The sequence below is a fragment of the Phyllostomus discolor genome, chromosome 4 (genome assembly GCF_004126475.2).
Source record: "Phyllostomus discolor isolate MPI-MPIP mPhyDis1 chromosome 4, mPhyDis1.pri.v3, whole genome shotgun sequence".
Taxonomy (NCBI): domain Eukaryota; kingdom Metazoa; phylum Chordata; class Mammalia; order Chiroptera; family Phyllostomidae; genus Phyllostomus; species Phyllostomus discolor.
In genome coordinates, this window is record NC_040906.2 from 25118151 (window position 1) to 25144717 (window position 26567).

At 42.5% G+C, this 26567-nt stretch overlaps 1 protein-coding gene across 1 annotated transcript in view; it reads right to left on the bottom strand.

The window, feature by feature from the left end:
• PARD3B (par-3 family cell polarity regulator beta) overlaps positions 1-26567 on the bottom strand; it is a 972625-nt gene that overhangs the window by 536232 nt on the left and 409826 nt on the right. The window lies entirely within an intron of this gene.

The following is a 26567-nucleotide window of genomic DNA, read 5'->3' on the forward strand; positions in this document are numbered from 1 at the left end:
TTTGATACTCCTTGTCCATAGCCCCTGGTAATTTTCTTTTATTAACAACAAAACAATTTTATTTATTTATTTTTAGAGAGAGGGGAAGGCAGGGAGAAAGAGAGGGAGAAAAACATCAATGTGAAAGAGAAACTTCGATCGGTTGCCTCTCCTGAGCCCCAGCTGGGGACCAAACCCGCAAACTACACCTGTGCCCTAACGAGCAGCACCTTTCACTTTTTAGGACGATGCCCAGACAACTGAGCCACACCAGTCAAGGCAGCCCCTAGCCACTGTCAAATGTAGCTCTTAAATGGTCTTCAAAGAGGAAAAATGAGCAATTTCAGACTAGACTCACATGTCATAATAAAAAGACTTACTACCCAGCAAATATTGGATTTTTAGCAGAGCTCGTGAGAGCACTTTGTAGCAAAGGGTAAGAAAATGTGCTCTCCCTTGGGATGGACGGAGCAGCAAGATCACAATAGGAAGGGTCAGACAAAGACGAAGACCGGATGAGTCCATGGCCTTGATGGCTTCCACGCCTAGATACTAATTTCATAAGCCCTTATGTTTAAAATACAGATTTCATAAACCCTTCTGTTTAGAATGGATTTTATTTCCTATCTAAAACAAACATATGGTATCAAACAGTCTTTTAATGCTCAGATTTAAATTAGTCTTAAAGAGATAAAAGGACTGAAATAGTTCTGCTATTTGAGTGCGCTTAACGATGGGAATATTTATATAAACATATTGGCAGAGGAAATGTTAAGTTCCCTGCATCTATGTGGGCCTGCGTCTCATGTTAGAAGCAACACATTTACGTACAACATTTGCAAGTGTTGTACATAAACATGGTGGCCCGGATGACGGGGAGCCCTGCTCCCGGCAACTTCTCAGCCTTCGAACAATTTAATTCTCACTCACAACGGTGCCCCAGGACACAACCCACGTGTCCGTCCATGAGCGATGGCTTTTTTTGGATGCCCCCTGTTCACTGCTAGTGTTGTGCTAATATTCAACAAACAGGCAGAGTGTACCCAGGCAGCCGGGTGCCAGGTAGAGTTTGCTCGGCTTTCTCTGAAGTTCACCTCAGGGGAATCTCTGGACCCTTGAAAGCGAGATTTTCTCCTTCTCTGGGTTGCAATGCATTCATGAGTCTTGAAATCAATTTAAGAGGCCATGATCAGCATTCTATACTGTGAGTGACATAGGAAATATCAGACTGTGTTGCACATGGTAAAGATATGCTTTGTTTTGTGGAACAGTGAGACACACATGTGTGTGCTGCGTTGCAATGTAAAATGCATTTTCTTGCTTTGAGTCATGGTTAAAGTGTTCGGAGGGGGGAAAAAAAAGCTATAAATCTGCCTCACTGGAGGATGTTAAATAGCAGGTTTGCAACCCCGACTGGCTTGGGAAGTCTCTGGGGGATTGCAAACTCTTTAAGGAAATATATCTAGCCCAGGAATGAGTCTGATAATCAACTTCCAGAGCCCTTCTGTTTTGGGGGCTTTATACCCTGTTCAACATTATGATGCTCAGGCATTTACTGGAAACTTGCTAAGTGCTAGAAACTGTGCTAAGTCCTGGGAAACAAAGATAAATACGACATGGTCCTCGACCCCAAAAGAGCTCTGAAGAGACTGACACGATAATGCATGACAATTTCACTAAAGATATCCAAGAGGGAGAACTATAGCTGTAGCTGTTGGAGAGGGCTTCACGGGAGGTTTGATGTCTTAGTGGTACTCACATTCATTCATCCATCCATTCATCCACCCACCCACCTGCTTCCTGCTTTGTTCACGGCACCAAGGTAGAAGTGTGGGAAGCTTAGATGAGTAAGTTAAGGGGTAAGTTAAGGGGGAGCTCTTAGAAGAGCTCCCCACCCATTGGAGGAAAAGACTGACAGGACGAGGTAGCAGAGCAACAGAAGTGGCAGGGACCAGGCACAGAGACCCCACGGCATGGGAGGGCAACCTCTGCTGGACTTACAGAGGGCCTCCTGTTGGCGGGGGCGGGGGGGGGGTGGGGGGAGGCGGCGCTGTGAGTATCGGAGGATGATGGCGGATAGTGGAGGAGGCTCTGATACTCTCAAAAGAAGCTGGTCCATATGTTAGACAGAGCAAAATAATGAGAACCAAGTGCACACATATTTGTAAACGTTTTAGAAACTAAATGTCAGAAACATAAGGCAGGAGCTGAGACAGGGCCTCGTACTCTGGCACTGGAGGTCAGGTTTAAATCAAAGGGGTGGAAACAGAGACAATGGCATCCAACTTTAGTACTTTCTTGTTTTAAATCCTCATTTCTGACCATTTCCGTTAGAAAAACAAATCAACTCTTTACCAAGACCTACAAGATGATGTAATCAGGCCTAGCCCCTGTCTCACCTGCCTCCCCTTTCCCTTAGTCACTGCACTCAGCCACCTGGCACCCTGCATGGCGCTGGACCTTCCTAGGTGCGTCCCGTCAGCCCTGGTGCCTTGTACCGGTGGATCCCCTGTTCGGAATGGTCTTCTACTCTCCCCTCTCCTCTCACAGTTAGTCTCTGTTCCTTCAGCCTGTTCAATGTTCTTCATCGCGATGTTACCATTGTAAACACTCTGTGCATCTGTTTACATGTATCGTTTCTGACTCGGCCAGAAAGAAAACTACTTCTTTTTTAAAAATAAGCTTTTATTTATTTATTTTTAGAGAGAGGGGAAGGGAGGGAGAAAGAGAGGGAGAGAAGCATCAATGTGTGGTTGCTTCTCATGCATCTCCCACTGGGGACCTGGCCCTCAACCCAGGCATGTGCCCTGACTGGGAATCCAACCTGCGACCCTTTGGTTCTCAGGCCAGTGCTCAATCCGCTGAGCCACACCAGCCAGGGCAGAAAGAAAGCTTCTTGAGAGCAGAGTTTACCTTTTTCCTGCCGTATGCTCAGATTCTAGCATGCTGCAGGCACTGCACATGTGTTTGTTTAATTAAGAAAAAAACTGGGACAGGTATAGGTTGAGCAATCATACAGGGGCCCGGGTGGGTCTGAACCAGGATAAACAGAATTAAATGACAAATCAGCAGTGCAGGTTCCTGATTTAATTTATAAGGTCAAATACAAAGTGTCTGTTGTGTCAGGGGGTCAACAGATCCCGGGTCGAGCATGAGGGATGTGGAATAGGAGTCACCCTTGGGCCTCAGAGCCAGGCCGATATTAAGCGCAAAGAGCATCTTAACACCTTACGTGTCTGCTCAACAGGCACCTGGACCCCTGATTCAGCTCCACAGATACAGAAAAACCAAAACACACAGCATCTCGCTGCTGATTCTCAAGTGCGTACACAGTTAAACCGAGGCAGGCAATCTGGAAACCAGACCACCCGAGAAAACACTGTGGCACACATTCTGTCAACAGTCACAAAGTAGCAATTAAGAAAACAATTTATTTATTCCAGTCGATCCTTCAAGGGAGTGGAGGGAAACGACTCCAAGATAATAAAAGTTACCCATGATGTGAGCAGTTAGCTATTTAGCACACCCAGAGAACCCGGTGCGTGTGTCCCACGGACAGGCCTGCGGGAGGCGCGCTGACATTTTTGGCAGTGACAGCAGTCCAAAAGGAACGCAGAGCCCCCGCGGGCCCCTCTAGCGGGCGCCGTGAATTGCGCTGATTACGAGCCACGAGCAGGCAATCACTGGCACAGAGAAACTCCTGACTCACAGCCGTGAGCAGTTTGCCTTTGCTATCTAGGTGTCACAGACTGAGCGCACCCCTGCCTGACCCGGACTCGGCATTAATACCTGAATCACAGCCTGGGGAAGCTCGGCATTCCACTGCTGGGAAGAAGATAAACGGCACCAACACAAAGCGAGATGCAGCCCTTTTCAGTGTCGCTAGTTAAACCGAATGCGTTTAATCTTTCTCTTGCATCTCAAATGTCTGTCATCTTCTCTTGGTGGAATGAATGATAGTCAAACACTCCTGCAGAAAGCCAGTTTCTTGAAGGCTTTTCTACAGACCAAGCGGCAAACAGAATAAAACACCCTGGTTACGTTCAGCACCACAGGATACAAATCATTAGGTTGCCGGAGGGCATGCTGTTTGTTCCTGGTTCTACAACCGGAGGAAACTGCGTGATCGTTAATGGTGGTAACACCTACCTATAGCATTGGATTTCTGTACTATGTGACATGCATGATCTGCTCTGGAAACAAATGGTCTGTTTCATTAACTATCACGGTATGAGTGTATCACACATCTATAGGGAAATTACCCATATCAAATAGTTTCTTCTCACCTTGGTCCAGCATGATAAGGAATTAAATCATAGTGCCTTATCAGAAAGAGTTGATCAATATATCTGGACAAATGCCCACTTAACCACCACCTCTATTTAGCACAGCTAGTAGTATGTCCTATCATTTTGGGGGGGGGGGGGCGGGGGGATTAAATAGATACAAGGTACATTCTCAAGGAAGCGTGAACTCCTGCGGAAAACGACGGTGATGCAGGCATGATCGTAGCTAACCTCATCAAGAGCTCACCAGCACCAGGTGCCATTCTGAGTGTTTTTGTGTGCCTGTCAATCTTCAGAGCAATTCTAAAGCTTGAGGACGACTATTCCCCCAGTGAAGAGCTAAGGAAACTGATACCCATAGAAAGTGAAGTAATTCACCCCTGGCCAGACACCTTGTACACAAAGTGGGATTCCAACCCAAGTGCTGCCTTGGAATGCCTGCAACCTGACCCCCGACACGGTACAGCTTTCCAAGGAGACTCCTGGGAAGAAATCTGCTGCATATGCTAATGTCTATTGACACATTCGGTTTCTTAAGGAAGGACAGTGCAGTCTTACTAAACACCTGAATGGCTGAATCCATTAATGCATTCTTTAAAGGAGGAAAGCCTAACATCTTCAGTTATATTTAATTCAAGTTGTGGAAGAAATAGCACTGCGTAGAGCATCCTTTTGTAACATTTTTCCTGGCTGCGGTGCAGCCCAGGGCATCGGAGGGCATCGCTGGAGCACCACAATTAAGGTCCTTCAGAAACTGGAACAGAGTCGGGCTCAGCGTAGCCCCAGACCCCCGCTCCCCAAAAGCCAAACTGAGAAAAACAACACTGCTGCTAAAAAACAAATAAATACATGAAAGTGAATGTAAAGCAGGCGATCTGAGGAAGGTGTGCACACCAACAAAGACGCAAACCCAGTGACCAGGGTTCCCAGAGGGAACTCCACAGCTTTCCCTTTCTTCCATTTTCTTCCCGGGGAGGCCAAAGGTGGGGACCTGTCTTGGCAGCATTGCTGCTGTGGTCAATTATTATTTTAATCGACATCGTGCTGTGTTAATGAGTGCCAACCATGTGCCAGATGGTGTCGAAAACAAAGCCTTCTCTGCAATCCCGCCCGGTGGGATCACCGTGTCTCCTCTCTGTGAAGGCGATCACAAATGCGTAATGAGCTAACTCCGATGCAACCGAATTCTAATCCCCCCGGCGCTTTCTGATTGGGCAGCGCACCAAGTTTTGGCATAGAAAAGGCACCTGGAGTGCTGTCGGATGATCTCTTCAGGGATAATGGACCAGGGAACTGAGCCTGTAATGATTTCATATCAGTTTGTTCAAGTTCAGTTGCTATTAATTGGGTTCAAGTTCAGCTCCAGTTCACACAATCTAAATAAATAGCTGTTGAAACCAGCTTAGTGCCTGGCACAGTATGTATCTTTGTAACTAACAAGAAGCAAGCGGAAGAGAAAGCTGTAGAGGGAAGCCTTGCATGCATGCTGTCTGGTGTCTCCAGTCTACCTAGTGGACATGCGGAGTAAGGGGGTGGAACCCCGCCGTGTGCTGGCTCGTTACAATTGTGCCTGGTTATACTGCTTAACCGATGATAATAGTCTAATGAATAGAGCCTCAAAACAGTTTGAAATGTAGTAAAATGGGCACATAATTCTTGAAAATACCTGCAGGCAAAACACTGGCTTAAAGTTAACCTGGTTTAGAATCTAAAATTTCTCTGTATTTTGCTTCCCTCTTGGCAAGTCTAAGGCATTCATTCTATTGAAATCTAAGTAAAATCTGAATAAAAAGTTTTAGAAAAATTCATTGTTACAGAAAAGGAGCAATACTGCAGAGAAAAAAAATCTATTTAAAAATAGGGCTCTGCATATTTTATGGAAGAAAATCAATCCCATATCTATTTTGTTCTAGCCCATTAAGACTTACTCTAAGTTGGTTGCAGTAGAGTAAAATTTGAAATACAGTTTTAAAGGCTGTTTATATGAAATTTTGAATGAAGTTACTTTCTAATTCAACTTTGGCTAGCAAATTCTGATTTCTGTTAGGATTCAGTCATAAATATTGTATTTAAATGTGGACTATTTTGACAAGATACTAGCATGGTTATTTAACAGAGTAATAGAATTACATACTGAAGGCAGGGTGTGCAGGTAATATTAGACACGGCGTATAATATGAATCCAATTTTTGTGACATAGTAACACACTATTTAAAATATACCTAATGTAACTGAATATAATCATTAGATTTATTTTATTATCTATTTATATTACTAATTACTGATTACTAAAACAGCAAATCATGAATTGTATTTTTTTAAAACAGGTAATTTCTGCTGTTTTGGCATTCTTTATTTTATTTCCTGTGGTAAAAGCAAGAGGTGTTTGATTGGTATGGCAAATTTGGCACCATGGCAATATACTTGAACTATAAAGTATAGTGTTTGAATAAAATATTCAAAGTGCTATGAAATGAAAAGGACCCAGAGTCCCTGTGTTTGTTTCTACTATTTATTTGATGTATGAATAGGTCAGGTTCCTTATCTTCCTTGCATCTTAGTTTCCTCATATTTAAAGTAAGAATTAAAAGAAAAAAGATACAGGTCATTGAAAAGACTGTGGAAATTAATGTATAATGTGTCCAGCAAAATGCCTCTAACATTATGGGTGTTCAATAATAGTTGTCCCCTCCTGCTTGCTGCAGAGGAATCCTACACAGTGTGGTTCCACTTTGCAACCAGTCCTTCCAAAGTTACCACTTCTAGAGACAGTATAAGAAGCTGCTGAAAAGCTGACCCCAAAACGTGAGCCATAATAACCAGTGCCCCCAGCAGGGCCCGGAATCAGGAAAGTCTCCAATATATAATGTACTTACTAGTCACGATACATTGTATTGTTTCATAACAAAGTCTAAATAATTATATCCTACATTCCAGTTATTCATAATACGTTTCCTAAACCCCAGAGGTGTTTTAAAACTGGGATTCAGCCCCTGTGGATGCATTTCTGTCGAACTATTGACATCGTCCTTTTCAGAACACCTTTCCAGCTGTAGACCTATCTACACGGCTTCCTGCAATCATTCACATTTGCCTTATTTGCTACATTAGAAATTCGCAGTTCTGAGGCAACCCATAGGTAATTGTGCTTTCTTGGCCCTTCTGTCACCCATCACCTTTCTCTGAACTCTGTCGCCCCTTCGGCTGAGGTGTTCTGAAGCAAGGTCACTCAGGGAGTCCCTTCCTGGTCAAATTTCCAGTTCAAGCAGTTTTGGTCTCTGGAGGGAAGGCCTCTGGCGGGACCTCCCTTCAGGCTGACAACTCCCATCTGTTTCCTATTAGCCTGCCCATATTAACCTTTGCCTTGTTTGCTTGACTTTGCCCATCTCTAATTTCGAACTGAGAGCTCAAGGATAGCAGTGGAATGCAATGTTCTAAAAGACTAACCTTGAGGACAACTCAACAGTAGAATCCCTAAATGAAGGGTCCCACCCCCGGGGACCTAGGGCTTTAACATTTGGAGGGAAATGCACCTTAAGTCAATATTACCCATCTGACTTTGAAACCGCACAGGCAGAAGTCTGAAAGGTAATTTCACATACAGAACCAATCCCCTGAATAACAAGTGTAAATGGATCCCCCGGATGCTTCATAAACTCTCAATTCCATAAAATGTTATCATTGTAAATGTAATCTTATCTCAAAATAAACTTATTTTTACCTGAAAAATATAAGCTCTTCTTCTTGTTTAGTATTAATGAATTTATAAGAAGGGGTATTTTTCCTAAGGCCACAGAAAATCTGTGTGTGTTTGTGAATTTTTAAGAAGACTGCAGATGGAAACAGAAGAACACTTCGACTTAGTTCAATGAATGTGTGCTAAGCACCTATTATGTTTCTGGTTTTATAGGTAATATTAAGTAGCAGAAACACATTCCCTCCCGATAGGGAGTAAAGACACAGAGGGACACCCGAAACCAAGCCCATGTTAATGCACACAGTGTGAGGCAACATCGTCACGAAGTAGGAAGCGCAGAGGTGCAAACCCCTGAGTGCTGTCAGTGCTACCCAAGAAGTCAGAAGAGTGTGCAATGAGCAAGAAAGAGGTCTGGGTGTCGCTCAGCATTCAAGGTGGGATTAGGACGGACAGAAAATAGGGGAAGTCATTCCGAGTAAAGGGAAATGCAGAGTCCATGAGGAGTGGCAGGAATGGCCAGAGCATGTAGAGCTGGAAAAGAGGCAGGTAGGCGGAGTGAGCAGACCAAACCACTGTGACTACACCAAAGAAGCAGCTTTGTGCCGGCAGTCCTGGGTGTGTGAGTATGAGCACACATTCTACCTTTCCATGGGCTGTAACTTTACCACCACTGAGGCTGGCGCCGTGTTTATGATGGAGAAATACGGGCTCCAGGGAACACTGTCCTGCTTGCCAGGCCCTGTCCCTCGGCCGGCGCTCTAAGTGACTGACTTCCGCATTTCCATCCCCGAGATCCTTTTCTCTCTCCGTACTCTCTCCGAGGTTCTGTCGTTGTCACTCTGACTCTTTCAAGGGCTATCCACTTCGTTTTAACTTCAGGGACATGCTTATCAAAACCATAATGAGATACCCCTTCACACCCCCTCGGATGGCGATCCCAAAGAAGGCAGACAGTAACAAGCATTTGCGACGGTGTGGAGAAACTGGAACTCTGAACACTGACAGTGGAAAAGCGTGGTAGGGTGGCGGCTATGAAAACAGCCTGGCAGGTCCAGAGGTGATTAACTACTGAGTTACCACGTGATCCAGCAAACCCCCACCCCAAGCATGTATCCAAAAGAAATAGAAACATGTGTCCACACAAAAACTTGTTATGTAAATGTTTATAGCAGCACTATGTACACTAGGCAAAGAATAGCAACAACCCAAATGCCCATAAACTGTCGAATGGGTAAACACAATGTGGTAAATCCAGAAAATGGAATATTATTTATCAGTAAAAATAAATAAAGTACTGATACTTGCCACAACATAGATAAACATTGAACTATTATGTTCAGTAAAAGAAGCCAGTCACAAAGGATCCGTTATTGTATAATTGCGTTCAGAATAGGCAAATCCCTAAAAACAGAAAGCGGAGAAGCGGCTACTGAGATGGAGGCAGGATCAGGGAATGTAGGGAAGGAGGTGAGGAGGTACTGCTAAGGGGTAGGGTATCATTTTGATGTGGTTAAAGTACTCTAAAATTAATTGTGATGACAGTCGAACAGTTCTGTAAATACAGTGGCATCACCGAATTATACACTAAATGGATGAACTGCATATTATAAATGAGGTGGTATAGGTATTGCAGGTATAGGCTACTGATGGTGACTGCTTTAATAGTAGAACTTACTGGTCAAGCAAAATGTTTCATGAAACACAGTAAGTACAACTGAAAAAGCAATATTTTATTAATCTGCAGGTGCATTTTTTATTTATACAGCTAAGTCAAACTGGTAACCTTCTGGCCACTTTTGTAACATTTATTTACAAGCTTAGGTCTGGAACAAGGACGCTCTCCTGACGAGGCAGATTCTAGGTCTATAATACATTTACTTACGGACGCACATTTTTATGCCACCTTTCAAAAGCACTTACAGTCAAATGTTTCTGGAATCTGTGCAGCATCATTTGCTTCTGCAAGAGATCAGTTGGAAACGTTTCACCTTTTCCAGTGTTTCTGCTTCATAAATGAGAAACTGGGGGCTTAGAATGAGGGCCGTGGTTGGAGGGCTAACACCTTCCACAGTGCCTGTCCTCCTAACTTCCACCCTTCTTTCCAGACTGAATGATCACACTGCATGTTCTGGATGTTAAATGGAAGCAATTAGGTTATGAACAAGCAAGCAGATACATCACACCTTTTTATTCCTACTGAGAGTGACTGTCTTAAAGCATCCCAAGTCCCTCAGCTTTTTGTTTTTTGAAAAGACAGTTTTTTTTAAGATTTATTTATTTATTTTTAGAGAGGGAAGGGAAGGAGAAAGAGAGAGAGAGAAACATCAATGTGCGATTGCTGGGGGCCGTGACCTGCAAACCACATTGGCATGTGCCCTGGCTGGGAATCGAACCTGCGATGCTTTGGTTCACAGCCCACATTCAATCCACTGAGCCATGCCAGTCAGGCCAAGTCCCTCAGTTTTGTACTCCTGGTGCTTATTAGCATGGTACCTGGAAACAGCATATGCTCACTAAACACTTAAGGAATTAATATGTGAAGAATGAACTTTATCTTCAAGTACTCTAAAAAAAAAAGATTTTTTTTTAAACTCTAAACTCTAAAGCTCTAAACTCTAAAGCTCTAAACTCTTTTAAACTCTAAAGCAGTACTTTAGAGTTCTCGTGCTTCATCTCTAACCACCTAATTGTCACCCATGCTTGAACTAATTGTGTTATAAATCACACTTATCTTTTTCCTCTGGTCAGCTCCTCTTTTGATCTCAACTGTTTCTGTTGATGGTCCCATCTTTCTGCCAGGCACCTGGTGACAAGGCCAGGATTCAGAGAAAACAATTTACATGGGACAAGTCAGGGGAGTCTAGATCCACTTCACTCAGGCCTTCAGAGTTGAGAAGAAATCAAGGCGTTAAGAAAATCACTGACGTGGGTGTGACGAGGAGGAAGCGCTGGGTGAGTGAGCATGGCAGTGCCTTGGCAAGACCAGTGAGCAAAGGCTGGCCAAAGGATGAGACGTTACTGCAGACAGCAATCGGAGCCAGGGCAGGCATTCACACTCGCAAAAAACATGAGTGCAGATGAGGCCCTGGTAAGGTGCTGTTGGAACCTGAGGTCAGGGAGTGGTTTCTCTGTAAAATGTAAAAAGCAATTCACAGTAGACACAGAGTTTAGCCATCTGCCAAAATGTTCTCGGGCAAACAAGTGATGGCAGAACAATCAAGATGTATCTTCAGAAGCAAGATGTATATTTAGTTATAATATGACCAAAAATGGAAAAAAGAAAATTTGATTTTATTCAATAAAGGTCATGATATTTATGGCAACAATAACTACTATATTTCATTTACTAGTGTATAACGTTCTGTCTGCGCTACTGAACCAACACAGCTACCTTAAGCATTTATAAATGACTTCCACTCCGTTTCCACAGGCCAGGCACCTTATTGCACACCTTCCATTACATCGATGAACCCTGCGGAGGTAGATACAATTGCCTCATTGATAGAGGAAGAATCCAAGACACAGAGAAGACACATAATCTGGGGAACACCCCAGAGGTCGTATGTGGCAGAGTCATACCCAGGTCTGTCTAACTCCCAAGCCCGTGCTCCTCCCTCCACACCACTATGGTTTCTAGACACAACTTCTTTCTAAATAACAAAATGCAGACGAGGAGGTGTCTGGGGCCGTAGAGGTAGAATTCACAGATTATTTGCGGGGCTCTGAAGAGAACAGCATGCTCGGCTTCTAAACATATAATCCAGGATATTTAGATAGAAAAATCTTCCAATAGAAAAAAGAGTAATTAATTCATCAGACAGCTCAAGCTCCATGGAAATATCCCTGATGGATAATCAATTTCCTTTGTTTTCATTCTTTTTGCACTGAGTAACCTTCTGCCCCATGATGTGGTCTCCTGAGCACTTCCCTGAGCTAACAACCCCCGTTCCTGAGACAGATCTTTCCCCTGCAGTAGAGTGTCCATGTAGGTTCACAAATCCATCTCTTAGGAGGGTCGGCCCTTGGAGTGTGTTTGCCTTTGAAGAAGTTAATAAAATTGCACATATGGACCCTAACAACAGAGAGGCCTGCTTATATAGAACTTCACAGCGCTCAGAGGACGTTCACATTTATTCCGCACCACCGTGAAGTCGATGTCCCTTGAATGCATCCCCTTTGTGTCCCTACCGACACCGCTCTGTGTTTGGTTATTTTCAGAGCAGGGAATTCTGGACAGGGCATGGTTTTGGATGAGCCCAATGCGATAGATCTGTGTGCAGGTCCTCCTCGCCTGTTGACCTGAATGATGTAAAAAATGCCCAGCTGGTTTTTCTGTTCTGGTTCCTCCATCACAAACATTAACAGGCATAGAATCTAATCCTGCCTGCCACTTACAACATCTCTATAACTCTGAACAAGTAGCTTAACATCTTTACCCCTCAGTTTCCTCATCTCTAAATGGAAATAATTACAGCATTAACTTGTAAGAATTGTGAAGATAAGGAATTCCTATGAAGTGCTTGGGGCAGTGCTCAAAACACAGTGTTTACTGAATGCATTCAGCTACTCCTTCAACTACACTGCATACGTTTGTGGCCCCGTTCATTCACAGCTTTGGATCTGTGTCCACAGTGTGGCACCCAGTGCTTCTACAATGTGATGTCACATAAGTTTGCTCCAGGACTTACAATGGGATCACATCCCAATAAACCTTCAGTATCAATACATTGAAAATATTGTGAGTCAAAAATACATTTAATTCACCTAACCTACTGAACATCAGAGCTCAAGCTAGCCTACTTTAAATGCGCTGAGAATACAATATCCAAAAACAAAAATGCTGACAACACAGCACAGTGCAGAGCGGCGGTTCTCTACCCCTCATGGTCACGTGCCTGCACGGGGACGGCTCACCGCCACAGCCCAGCCTCACAGGAGGGTCTCATAAAGGTTATCGTAGCCCAGCAAAAGATCGGAATTCAAAAATCAAGGTTCGATTTCTATAGAATATATATCAGTTTCACACCAGTGTTAAGTTGGGAAAATCATAAGTTGAACTTATGATCAGAAACTGTATTTTTAAGCCTACTTCATATTGTAAGTGAGGCTGTTATGGGCTCTTCCTTAGTCACCACAATTTCCTCTTCCCCTTTGAGCCTTTGCTTCTACTATAACATACGGTAGACTATCAGGTCAGTGTTTCTTCTATTGCTATTTTCTCATGCCCATCTTAAGCCCCAGCAATTCTGTGAGTTACTCCTATACCCCTCTAACCTCCAGTGAATTCTTGCTCTCTGGACTGTTATGATGCTTATGAAAGTTATTAATATATATGTTTTATTTAATTTTCATACACCCATCTGATTTTCCCTCCTAGATTGTTTCAACTTTTTAAGATTGCAATGCTTGGCTGTGTAAGAAGGTATGTTGAGAAGAGAGCGAGTCGGGAGTTCAGCTGAACAGGAAACACATTCTGTATGCCTAAAAGGACGGCAGTCCAAGTTCGGAGAAGCCACAGACAGTAAACACAGAAGACCAGCAGGCACCACAGGACTAGGTCAATGCCTGCAGACCACAGTCCATGAAACCCTGTGATTCCAAAAGAAGCAATGGCACCCAGAGGTGGTTCCTAGATTTTTTTGTTCCCGTGGGAACCAGAAGTAAAACCACTTTCATTTCCTTTAAATGTTGGAGGTCCGCATAAAATTTCTTTGGAAAGAAATAACTCCCCAGGTTAAACAGCATCTGAAAACCCCAGTAGCTCCTGAGCGCCTGTTCTGGGCAGGATCCTGACCTGGGAATAAGAGGTGTGTATGTATGTAACACGTGGGGAGGCCAGTGTGGCTGTAGCATGAAGAACAAGAGGGAGCCTTGGCCCATGTGACTCTGTTAGTTGGAGTGTCATCCTGTAACCAAAAGGTGGGTTTGATTCCCAGTCTGGGCACATGCCTGGGTTGTGGGTTCAGTCCCCAGTATAGGAGGCAATGAATCGATGTTTCTCTCTCACATTGATGCTTTTCTCCCTCACTCTTTCCCTCCCTTGCCCTCTCTCTAAAATCAATAAGCATGTCCTTGGATGAGGATAAAAAAAGAAGAACAAGGAGGCAAAGGGCATGATATGAGCCCACAGAGGTGGGCAGGTGTCAATACAGGTGGGTCTGGCAGGTAGAGAAGTGTTTGAACTTCATTCTGTGTGTCCGAATAGGTCATTACAGATCTCAATGCCATTATCTGATTTGTAGAATATTTTAAATCCTACATTTATATTTTATATTTGCATATCATATTTTAAATTATCATTTAAGCTGCTTTGTGGACAATGGATTGTAGGGAGATCAAATGGAGATTATTGTAGTTGTGCTAGAGAGATGATGGTGGTTCAGCTTAGGTAGGGAAAAAGACAGTTTGGGGACATAACTAATCTTTCTAATTTTAAAAAAATTTATAGATAAATTGACTTAAGTGTAACTGTTGCGAGTCAGGTACTCAGAACATAAAAATGCTGTAGGCAGGCAGGTGAGATTGCAGATTTCAGAGGTCAGCAAACAGGCTAAGATTATAAGGCTAACAATCAGTAAATAACCCATTCTTTCATTCATTAATTTCTTGCCTACTGAATAGGTAAGTGCAGGCATTGTGCTCATCCATGTTAAATAAGGCTGATTGTCCAAGAGGAGGTAAGAAGAGGTTCCCAACAGCTGGTGCGAGAAAAATAGATGCAAAGGACAAAGCAGGCAACAATACCCTCTCCTGCATCCTCCAGTTTGTTCATTCATTAATTCATTCGCTTCAATCATTCAATCATTCACTTCCCCAATATTATTCAATTCAATATTCTATATTATTGAGTTGGAAAACTCAAGACTGGGTCATACCATCATGAGTAAGACACAATCTGTATTTCCCAGGAACCCAGGTTGTCTCCTGCTGTGGAGAAAGACATGTAAACATGTCACTATCACGTGAGGTGCTGAGCTGTGCATGGGGCACAGAGAATGTTGCCCCTGCAGCCTACAGCACAGCTCTATATACATAAAGGCACTGAGACGGGAACATTCCTCCTGCCTAACATGCACTCAGCTTAAACTCCATCTCTTTATGGAGGTTTTCTCTAACTCTAATTGAACTGCATTCCCTAAATACTCTTGCCTTTGTAGCGCTTCTCAGAGTGTGCAGTTATATGCTTGCTAAGTGCCTGCCTCTTCTACCAGACGGCATGCAGTGTGTCTGCCCTGCTCTCCACCGCATTCTCCACGGCTAGCTAGCACAGCACTCATCACAGAGGAGATGCTCAATAAACATTAGTTGAGTAAGTGATGTTTTTAAATCCAAGATGATCGTGGGTGTATTTGGTTAGAGCATGCCAAGCATCTTTATAGAAAAAATTAGCTGCCAAAGCCTGCAAGTAGATGTTGATGAATAACATTACTCAGACCCCTTCTCTGCAGCCCGCAAACTGGGCCCCCCAGGTGTGAACTACCCTTGTTGCAACTATCCCTTCATGCTCTGTACCTGAGAACTACAGATAAGAAGGTAGTTCCACCCCCAGGGCTTCAATAACCACACATGTGACAGTCACACATCAGGATAAAAACACCAGGACAGAAATCTACTTGTGCCTGCAGAGAGGTTAAAACAGCACTGGCTGAAGTCCACCTGTCAGGAAATTTCTTAGGTGAAAAAACTTTCAGCTAAGTTTTGCAGACTTAGTTGAAAAGGCCATAGGAGTCTAGTTGATATTAGTGACAGCTTGCAAAAGACATTTTATTTAGTGTATGGTGCAACTCGTACTTTCATCTAATTTAAAGTAGCAGCATGCAAATATAAACGTAAGAAGCCTTTCCGAAAAATTCTCCAAGTTCCAGGAGTGAAGTTGGTTAGCAAGACAATTTAGAGAGCCAAGTCTGCAGCTGGGCTGTTGACAAGGTGAGTCCCACTACACTAATGAAATCGCCTCCCCCACCCATCATAGGGGACATTGTACAATGACTAATATAGTTGGGATATCATTAATGTGGGGGTAGGCAGGGGAGTGCCACTGGTATCTAGTAGCTGGAGGACAAGGATATTTTTCAACGACCTCCAATGCAAAAGTACAGGACAGCCTCTCCACAACAAAGAATCACTCAGTCCAAAATGCCAATAGTCCCAAGGTTAAGAAATCTTGCACTGCACCACAGGATACACGAAGGAGCCGGAGAATATATGCTCTACTACTGAAAATTAAACAATCTCATTGGGGATAATGACATTTATACACAAGACCATCCAAGCAAAAAAAAAAAAAACAGTTTCAAACCTGTAACAATAACTATTTGAATAATTAAACTGTGGTTATAAATTATGAATAGCAGAAGAAGACGTGTGAACAAAAGAAGACCACAGAAAAGAAATTAGAATTGGCATTTGAAGAACCAACCATACAAACCACCCTGGGGTACGACTTTGCCTGCATGGGGAGGGGTTGGACAGGAAGCTGTCGCCTCACCCAGAAAAAGCACATTTGCTCCTAAACTTAGGATGGAATCAAGGAGGGACAGGCAGGTTCCTAGTCTCCCTGGGGAGGGACAGCGTGTGAGCAAAAGTCGAAGACACTGAAAGTACTACCTAGATTTTAGGTCCATTGGCAAAGAAAATGAAAACCTTAAAAATATCTTATTCTTCTACTTACGCTAGACAAGTATAAGTTACTAATTTTAGAAATGCTGTATTTTGGAGGTGCCTTCCATCGGGGAGTTCAGGACAGCCTCTCGTGTGTCTGCTACCTAGCAGTGCAATAAATCACTCGCGGCGGGACTTCTGTGGTTTCACCTTGAGGTACTATAATAAATATTTCCAAGTTGTTTATAGCTTTCCATGATCCTAACACTGAAAGGAACAGGCAGGTTTACACACTGAAAACTGAGGTAAATACAGGCATACCTAAGTTACACATGTAGCTAAACCATTATCTTCAATGAAGTTGCACGCGTTAAGCTATTAGGTGTTTATTTGTGGTTGGCACTTTAAAGAACAACCCAAGATCAGTAAAAAATCCTTGGATTTCTAAGCCGATTCTCTAAACATTACACAACTGACCATTTTCATCTACTCTTATTTCCTTAAAAACCTACATTCTAAATCAGCCAGAAGAAATTCAGCAGTATCATGGAAAACAAAATCCATTCTATTCTCATCTCAAAAGCTCTGGGCAGGAGCATAAGCTGATTAGTCTGTTAAAATCTTCAATTCTTCCTCTAAAAGTGAACTTTGTAAGAAACACTATTTATCAAGGTTTACACTGAAATTAGAGAAGCAGAAAAAAATAAAATACTAACTAATGCCTGGCTAGTGTAGCTCAGTGGATTGAGCACGGGCTGCAAACCAAAGTGTCGCCAGTTTGATTCCTAGTCAGGGTACATGCCTGCATTGTGGGCCAGGTCCTCAGTGGGCGCCACGTGAGAGGCACATTGATGTTTCTCTCTCACTTTCTCCCTCCCTTCCCCTCTTTCTAAAAATAAATAAATAAAAGCTTTAATAAAATAAAATAAAATACTAACTAATGGTGGGCTAAATATGGAAATTCATACATCCTAAAACCTTATCGCAGAAAGAGTGCCATGCTGAAAAAGATACAAAGCTGCAAAGACAAAGAAAACAGGAGAGAAAATGAGAGCAGGTGAGTGATACAAACAAAATGTGGGAAGATGGCAAGTGGAGATACAAGTAATTATTTTACCAGATGGGAGAAAGCTCAAAAATAAGATGTGGCAGGAGCAGGGAAGCCCGTTGAAACTGCAGAAACCTAGCAACGCTCAAGAACTGGGGGGATCACGGACCTCTCAAGGCCAGGGTAAGGATGACTGGCAGGCAGACTGACAGAAAACCTATAAAATGCCCAGCTAAGTTTTGCCCCGTTTTGATCCATCAGCCTGGGCGCTCCTGTCTTGCACACGGCCGGGTCACACTTGCTGGCCGGCCTGACTGAAGCGGATGCATCTACAGAGGGAGACGCCAGGGTTGCACGGGGTGCTGTGTCGCAGGGGACTGCAAACCACAGAACTAAGGAAAGGCCGCATTACTGAATAGTGCGATTCCGCTCTCTTCCCATGCAGGTTCCCAAATCTCTGACACCCAGGCTTAATACTCCAGGCAAGGAGCCGTGAGGAGTCTTCTCTGGAGAAACAGAGAACTGAGATGCACAGCAGCCTGCCCCACGACAGCCCCGGTGACCCCTGCCTCCTGGAATCGAATGCTGGTAGTCCCTTGGCTCACTTTACCAAAATTAGTCTGTGTGATGTCTACACGGTGGCAGGAGAACTGATGGGTCATTGGGATGTCATTTCAGAGATTAGGTTATAAAACCACACTTCTCTCTTGAACCACTCATTCTGAGCGAAGCCAGCTGCCATGCCCTAAGCAGCCTCATGGACACACCCGAGTGGCGAAGGATGAACAACAATCACATAAGTACAATCATGTAAGTGCACTTAAGACTGGATTTGCTGACCTAGTCGAGCCTTGAGATAACTGCTGCCCCAGCTGACAGCTTGGCAATGACCTCTGGGGAGACCCTCGGCCAGGATCACCCAGCTAAGCTGCTGCTGCTTCCTGGTACTGAGAATACGTGCACCATAACAAACATTTGTCATTTTAAGCTGCTAAGTTTTGGGTAATTTGTAAGTAACTAACACAAGATCTGCAGGTGAAAACATTCAGGGGACCCAGTGAAAAGTCAAGATGTTGGTCCAATTGGCTTAAGGTTGCTCCCAGTTTAGGAGATGCTCCACTACCACGTGGGACCCCATACACACACGGCCTGTAAACAGCTTCTCTACGGGATCCTTTTCAAATATGAAGAGGCAGTTGAGGGTAATAGGAAATTGAGAGAAACCACTAAAATAAATTACCAAAGGAATCAGAGGGGAGAAACTCGGAAGTAACGCAGACAATGCGAGAACTGAAGACTAAATACGGAATACTGAAGACAAAAGAAAGACACTGCATTTATAACGTAAAAATGGTATGATATAAAAAGGAGCACTCAGGAAATAAGAAAGAGCTCTTAGAAATTGATAGTACAATGGTAGAAATGAAAAATAAATACACCCAAAAGTGCTGGAGGATAAATTTGAGAAAAATCTCTCATAAAGTAGTACGGAGACACAGAAATGGAAACTAAAAGAGAAAATCATTTAAAGTTAGAGAATTGATCCAAGATTTTTTATCCTGCAACTAATATAGAATTCTAGAAAAAAAAAGTATAGAGAAAATAGAAAAGGGTATTACTTGTCAAACTGATGATACGAAACAGGATTGAGATTCATATGAGTTTCTAGGTTAAAAAGTCCAATGGAGGGCCCCGCTCACTGAAAATGCACAGACCTGATAATGCACATCACTGAATCTTCAGGACACTGGAGGGAAACAGAGGATGCTGAAAGTTTCAAAAGAAAAAAAAAATTCACGCACAGGATCTAGAATGAGAATGGCACTGGACCTCTCTGAAGCAACACAGGGAACTGGAAGATAAAAAAGCGATGGCTTTAAAATTCAGAACTGAAAACATTTCCAGCCTAGAGTTAAATATGCAGCCAAACTATAAATCCAGTGTGAGGGTAAAATGAAGCATTTTGGGGAAGGGGGATATGAGGTCTCAAAAAATGTTTGCTTTCACGTAATCTTCCTTAGAAAGCTACTGAAATGGTGTGCTTCACAAAAATCAGGGAATAGAGCAAAAACGAGAAAACATAACATTCTGACGGAGAGGAGATTCAGCCCGGGCAAAGGTAACGGGAACCCCCAGGTTACCGCTGTGCAGAGACCCTGAGAGAAACCAGCATGGCGGAGGGGGAGGGCCCCAGGAGCACGCCAGTGGGGTGATGCCAAGGAAAAACTGAAACTGGGACACTGACATCCCTGACCATCTTGTGGGCAGTTTTTTATTTCTGTTGGAATTTTTTAAGTAAAAATGTTTTATTTATATGCAGTAATTACTTTAGAAAAGTAGCATAATGCAAGAACTGTGATCACAAAACACTACATGCTCTGTGGTGTATACACACAGCACACACATATTGTGTGTGTGAACATAAATATACATATATATTCACACACACACAGAGGAAATAGTAAGTAAAATTGCAGATAACTTTTTATGATAACTTTTGGGAAAATGGGGAGAAGAAAGCTTAGGGCTGTTCCCATAAGAGAGTTTAAATCTTTATCTTCCATAATTAGAAAGACAAAAGGTAATGTCCCAAATTGAAAAATCAATAACAAAAAGGGCACAAGCCTTCTATTCAGAAATACACCAGCACTTGAAGAAACCACCAAAATGATTGTGAATTGATGTCTGACAGTAGGAATTAGGGCTGGGATATTGCTTTCTATTAAACCTTTGAGATAGTACTAGACTTTTTAAACTTTAGACATTTTTATTGATAAAAATTTTAAAAATAGGTAAAAAGGGTGAGTTAAGAGATACCAGACAAGAAAAATAAAGAAGAAATATGATATTCACATGAGTAAAGGTGAATATAAGCTTAAAAGTACTAAATATGATAAAGTAGATATTAGGAAATAATAAAAGGTATAGCCCCCCAGAAGAAACCTCTAAGATACACTGACCTTGAACTTGTATGTACCAAAAATATAGCATGTTTTTATTATGTGAAAATAATTTAAACAAAATATAAATACAAAGAAGAGTAGAAGATGCAGTAGCACCTTCTCATGCTACTGATGATTGAGATTTTTTAAGGAATGAGATTTGACTTTAAACTTGGGGTCACATTGTAGTGTCCCCAAGTAAAATCTTTCATTTCCAACTTTTTCCATGTGTTCTATATGTTGTGCATTAAATAATGCATAATTTTTGTAAAGAAATGTGATTTATAGGCACAAGTCTTCTTTTTTCACTGAAGTGAGTAGTCCGCGTGAAGACCAGTTCTGAAAATATGTCTAGGCTTCCTTTAGTATGAGTATTTGATGAAAGTGATGAATTCCCCTTCCCACTTTCAGAAAATATTTGCTTTTATTTTTAAACTAAGGAGATGTGCCTTTCCCTGCCATCAGCTCCACTGAATTTTGACATTAACATTAATATTTTTAGAGACGTGCTTTTGAAAAGTGTATCTCCCCCAGGCTGCCTCCCACTTGATCACGCCACTATGGCCCTTCCCAGTGCTGCAGAGTCAACGGGAACCAGCTCCACACACCCCTCAACTAAATAAACTGGGAGATGAAGGAGAGATGTAACGGCTAACAATCCTTTAAGTTTAGAATAGGGCAAAAAGGGTCTTTTTCAAATCAATGTAAGACTTGCTAGAAATGATATTAGTCAGAAGAAGTTAGAGTTTCTTTTTTTTAATATGTTGTCAATGTTACTTATTTTTATTATTTTTTAAAGATTTTATTTATTTATTTTCAGAGAGGGAAGGGAGGGAGGGAAACATCAATGTGCAGTTGCTGGGGGTCATGGCCTGCAACCCAGGCATGTACCCTGACTGGGAATCGAAAGAAGTTAGAATTTCTTGTTGCAATAATATACCGCATACATTATTTCCGTGATGCAGGTAAAAATTAGTCCCTGATTTAAAGATGACAACCTTTGCATCAGAGAGGTTAGGAGATTTTTCCAGGATGATACAACTTCTAAGTATATAGGTCACAGAGCTATTCTTACAATCAAGAATCAGGTACGTGAGAGACATCTCATAAATGAATATTATAATACAAGTTACATTATGACTAATCATGATAAAATAGATAATCAGAAGAGAAAGGATAAACTTTTAACACATGAAGTAAAGCTCTGGCTGGGTATCTCAGGTGGCTAGCGTGTTGTCCCAATACACCAAGGTTGCGGGTTTGCTTCTGGGTCAGGGCACATGTAAGAATCAACGAATGAATGCATAAATAAATGGAACAACAAATCTCTTTCTCTCTTCTCCCCACACACTCCCACTCTCTCTAAATCAATAAAATAATTAGGTAAAATAAAGACAGTACCTGACAGGTAGTAAGTATACAAATATTTGCTGAGTGAATTCATTTATATAAAGCAAGTTGAACAGATTTATATGACACCTTATTTTCATAATGTGTGATTAGTTCTACTTTGATGTAACTTTTCTTTCTAATAATATGGAGGCATTTGGAATATACATTGTATTTAAAATAATACAAAATTTGTATCATCTAAATAGTGAATACTGTGATATGACTGCCAAGTACTTCCAAAAAAATTTAGAAGGTATAAATTGATACTGGGAGTCTTTGAATATATTTACTTGGGGTGTTGGAGGAGTGTATTACCAAGAAAGCACATGCATTATGGTCCCATTTCTATTTAAATAGGGTTTAGAAGTCATATATGTAAATAGAAGTATGTTACATTTATGCTTAGATGTGGTTAGTGGGATTACAATAACCTATTTTCTTCCTTTTGGTTACCAATAGCTTTAATTCTCCTACAATGAACACGTTACCTAAACATTACCTATACATTTTTAACATGTGATTTAAAGGTAGAACTTTCATTACTGGCTCCAGGTAGGCTCTGGCTTGAGCTAGGCTCTTTATAGGCAGAATCATAGTTGTTCTTCATGACAACCTGCAAGGCTTCCCTTGTTCCCATTTCACAGGGAAACTGAGAAAAGTGAGGTGCTCTCTCTCATCTTTGAAAATGTAATTTTAGTGAGCCAATGTAGTAAGATTTCCCTCAGCAGGCCATTTCAACCAGTAACCCCATTAAAAATATGAACATAAATACCCCTTTGAGGAAGGAAGGAAGGAAGGGAGAGAGGGAGGGAGGGAGGGAGGGGAGAGGGAGGAAAGGAGGGAGAAAAAGATGGAGGGAGGGAGCAAGGAGTGAAATCAGCTTGAGTGTTCAAAGAACCAAACTGAAACCAGAGGGTTGGTTGTGCAGTGTGAACTCGAGGCTTGACATAATTATACTGACTCTCCCACTAAATCTCGGCAGAAACTCTGCTTCGGGAAGCAGAGGAGTGCAGCAGACAGGCTGCTGGAGCACACCGCAGGGAGAACCTGCAAGCCTGAAACAAACGTGACAGGAATTTTGAGAGTGTACCAGGTGGAAAGACAAATAGCACCCTTTCCATGGCGGCCGAGATGCTTTATATCTAATTTCTGGCTTTAATCCGAAACGGTCATCCTCGCATATTTGAAGTGATAATAAAGAGAAATGCATTATTTATTTGCCATATGTATCTTAATTTAATTTATGAAAACATTATCGATATGACATTGCCTTGGCAACTTAACATTTTCCACAATGGACACGCATTACCATCATCTCATTTCATTTCCTCCTGCCTTCATAATATTACCTGAGCTTTGTAGGAAAGTTCTCGGGATAGTGATGCAAATCAAAGGTTCATTACCGAGCCCAGTGAAATAGCATTATTGTAAGGACATTTCATGAACGGTAACTACTGTGCATGCTTAGGGCCTGAATTGAAATGATAAAATAGAGATTTCATTTATTTTTATAACAAAAACTTATTTGAAAAAAATAACACCTGGGCTTCCAAATCCTCACTCCTCAATTCATTTACTCACAGGGAGAAGAACTCTCTCAGAAGCAGGAGCCCAGGCGAGAATGTTCAGGCTATTTCTCATCATCCACGCTGACAATGCACTGAATGATTAAATATTCTCTCCCACAGCTCCCTCCACGAGACAGGAACAAAAGAGCCCTCGGGGATGAAGACCCAGAGGGGGTAATTTCAAGAAGCAATATAGTGATACCCCAAGTTTTAATAAGAATTCAGGCACACTTCCACTACGTCGCTAACCTAGCCCATCTCCCGAATTACACTGACTATGAAATTGCCCAAAATGCCTTCATTCTGTTTCTGGAATCCAGTCTAGACCAATGAAATGAAAAGGGCTTCATGCCTCCCCTAACCCCTGGATCCTGTTTTGGTAATTCACCTTGACTCACACCAAGTGTCTACAATAGGCCGGTTCCCAAGGAAGACACCAGGGGAGACCCTAAGACATGCCATGGCCCCTGCAGGGAGGCTACTGGGAGGATCTGATGCATGCAAATAATTTTATTTATTTATTTATTTATTTTTTAAAAAGATTTTATTTATTTATTTTTAGAGAGGGAAGGGAGGGAGAGAGAGAGAGAGAGAGAGAGACATCAATGTGCGGTTGCTGGGGGTTATGGCCTGCAACCCAGGCATGTACCCTGGCTGGGAATCGAACCTGGGACACTTTGGTTCCCAGCTCGCGCTCAATCCACTGAGCTACGCCAGCCAGGGCTTATTTATTTATTTTTAATTAAAACAATCTAACTTATAGAAGCAGAGAATAGAATGATGGTTGCCAGGGGACAGGGTGGGGAAATGGAAAGTTTTTGTTCAAAATGGGCATTAAGTTATAGTTGCAAAGACGAATAATTTTACAAAATTGCTGTACAACACAGAACCTATCTTTAATACTGTATTGTGCACTTGAAAACCGTTAAGAGAGTAGATCTCATATAAGCATTCTAACCACAGGAAACAAGAAAGGGGCCACGCTACAGCTAACAGAGGTGCTGCATGTAAGCATGGCCTTGAGTGTGGTGCTGGTATCACAGGTGTATGCATATGTCCACCTCATCAGCATGTACACATTAACTGTGTGCTATTTTTTGGTATACAACACATACCTAAATAAAGCTAAAAAAGTCAGACAAACAACAACAAAAAAGAATTCACCCATTCCGCAGATATTTTAAACCTCAGTGCTGGAGACATAACAAAAGGAAACGCAGGGATCTGCGTTCTCTGGGAGCTTACATCACAGACCACAAACATAAGCTCCAGTCGCCGACTGCATTAGATGTGGGTGAGGGCTGTGGAAAACCAGAGCACCGTGCAGGCCAGGGGCAAGTGGCAATTTTAAAGGTGTGGTCAGGACAGACCGCACTGAGAAGGTGATTTTTGAGGAAACACCTGATGGAAGTGAGATAGTTCACTCTGTGGATCTTCAGGGGACTGACAGTGTCAGGGCAAAGCCTGAAGGTGGGTGCATATCAGGCATTTGTTCGTGACAGTGAGGAGGCCGGCGAGCCTAGCCTGAGGGGAGCACGTGGGGAAGCGGTGGGGCATCAGGTCAGCCAAGTAACATGGGCGAGGCCTTGTAATCCTCCACTGGGATAGGCAGAATCCTGATACTCTCGCCCAAGAGGTCCATGTCCTAATCCCCAGAACCTGTAAATACCTCACCTTGGATGGAAAGGGGAAATGAAGGTTACAAATTAAACAAACAAGGTTAATCAGCTGACCTTAAGAGAAGATGTTCCTGGATTACCTGGGTGTGTAATCGCAAGGGTCCTTTAAGTGTGGAAGAGGGAGGAAGAAGAGTTGATGTCCCAGTGATACAGCAAGAGGAAGGCCCTATGGGTCACTATTTGCTTTGAAGATGGGAGGGGACAGGAGCCATGAACACAGGTGGCTAAAAAAGAGATTCTTCCCAGACCCTCCAGAAAGGAAGTCAGTCCTGCCAACCCCTTAAGTTTAGCACACCAACATTCTAGAACTATAAGACAACCAATTGGTATTATTTTAAGCCACCAGGTTTGTGGTAATATTTTATGGCCAAAATGAAAAGAAATAATCTACCTACTGTGAGAGTTTGACTTTTACTCTAGATGAAATAAGGAACCACTGGATGATTTGAAGCAGAAGAAAGACATGATTTGAGCTACACTTACAAAATCTGCTAACTGCAGTGGAAGAACAGACTGTGAAGCAGCAGGGCTGGGGGTGGGATTGCAGGGAGAAGGGTTTCAGATGGGGAGAGGACGGACCCCTGGCCAAGTTGTTGGGGTGGAGGCAGTTGGAAATAAGAAGGGGCTGGATGATTAGGGTGAGGAAAAGACACTGCCACGGGAGAGCAGAACGGACTCAAAGACAACTCTCTGAAAAAGAAAGTGCTTGATTTGGACCTGGAAAGACCAAATGCTTCCCTTCAGGTAGAAATGCCAGTGGGGGGAGGTAGCTGGGTAGGGCTGAGCACGGGGAATAGCTCACACTGAAGAAAGGATATTAAGGCAGAGAGCTGAAAAGTTCAGTATGGAGACCGTTCAATGATATGGTCTGTCTAAAATGTCAGCGCTAGACCATGATTTCTTCAAGGATTTAGTTTTTGTTCTCTGGATATAGTTTACAGTCTGCACAAAGGTAGGAACAGGACTGCTCGAGAGAAGGCCGGCATTTATTTATGACTTGTTTGGCTGGTAGGCGAGGAACATACACTTTCACCTTGTAAATGCTGTCTGCCACATGACCATTGACAAGCTTTAAGGGAATTGACCGGTGGTTGGGGTTTTAAACTACTCACATGAGTAATATGAATGTTACTAGTAGCTACTTATACTAGGGAATGGAGTAAATATATTTTTGTTTGGGGAGGTTTTTCTGATATTTCTTGTGAAATTTTATCCATAAAGGAACCCAATTAAACTTTAATATACAGGATATTTCCGCTTTTCTCTTTCTTAATCAATCAATACTGTATAAGAGATACATGTGAGAGCCTATTTCACAATTTAGTCTTCATTACTAAAAGCTTCTCCCATCTCGGGGTCACCCTGAATTACTTTT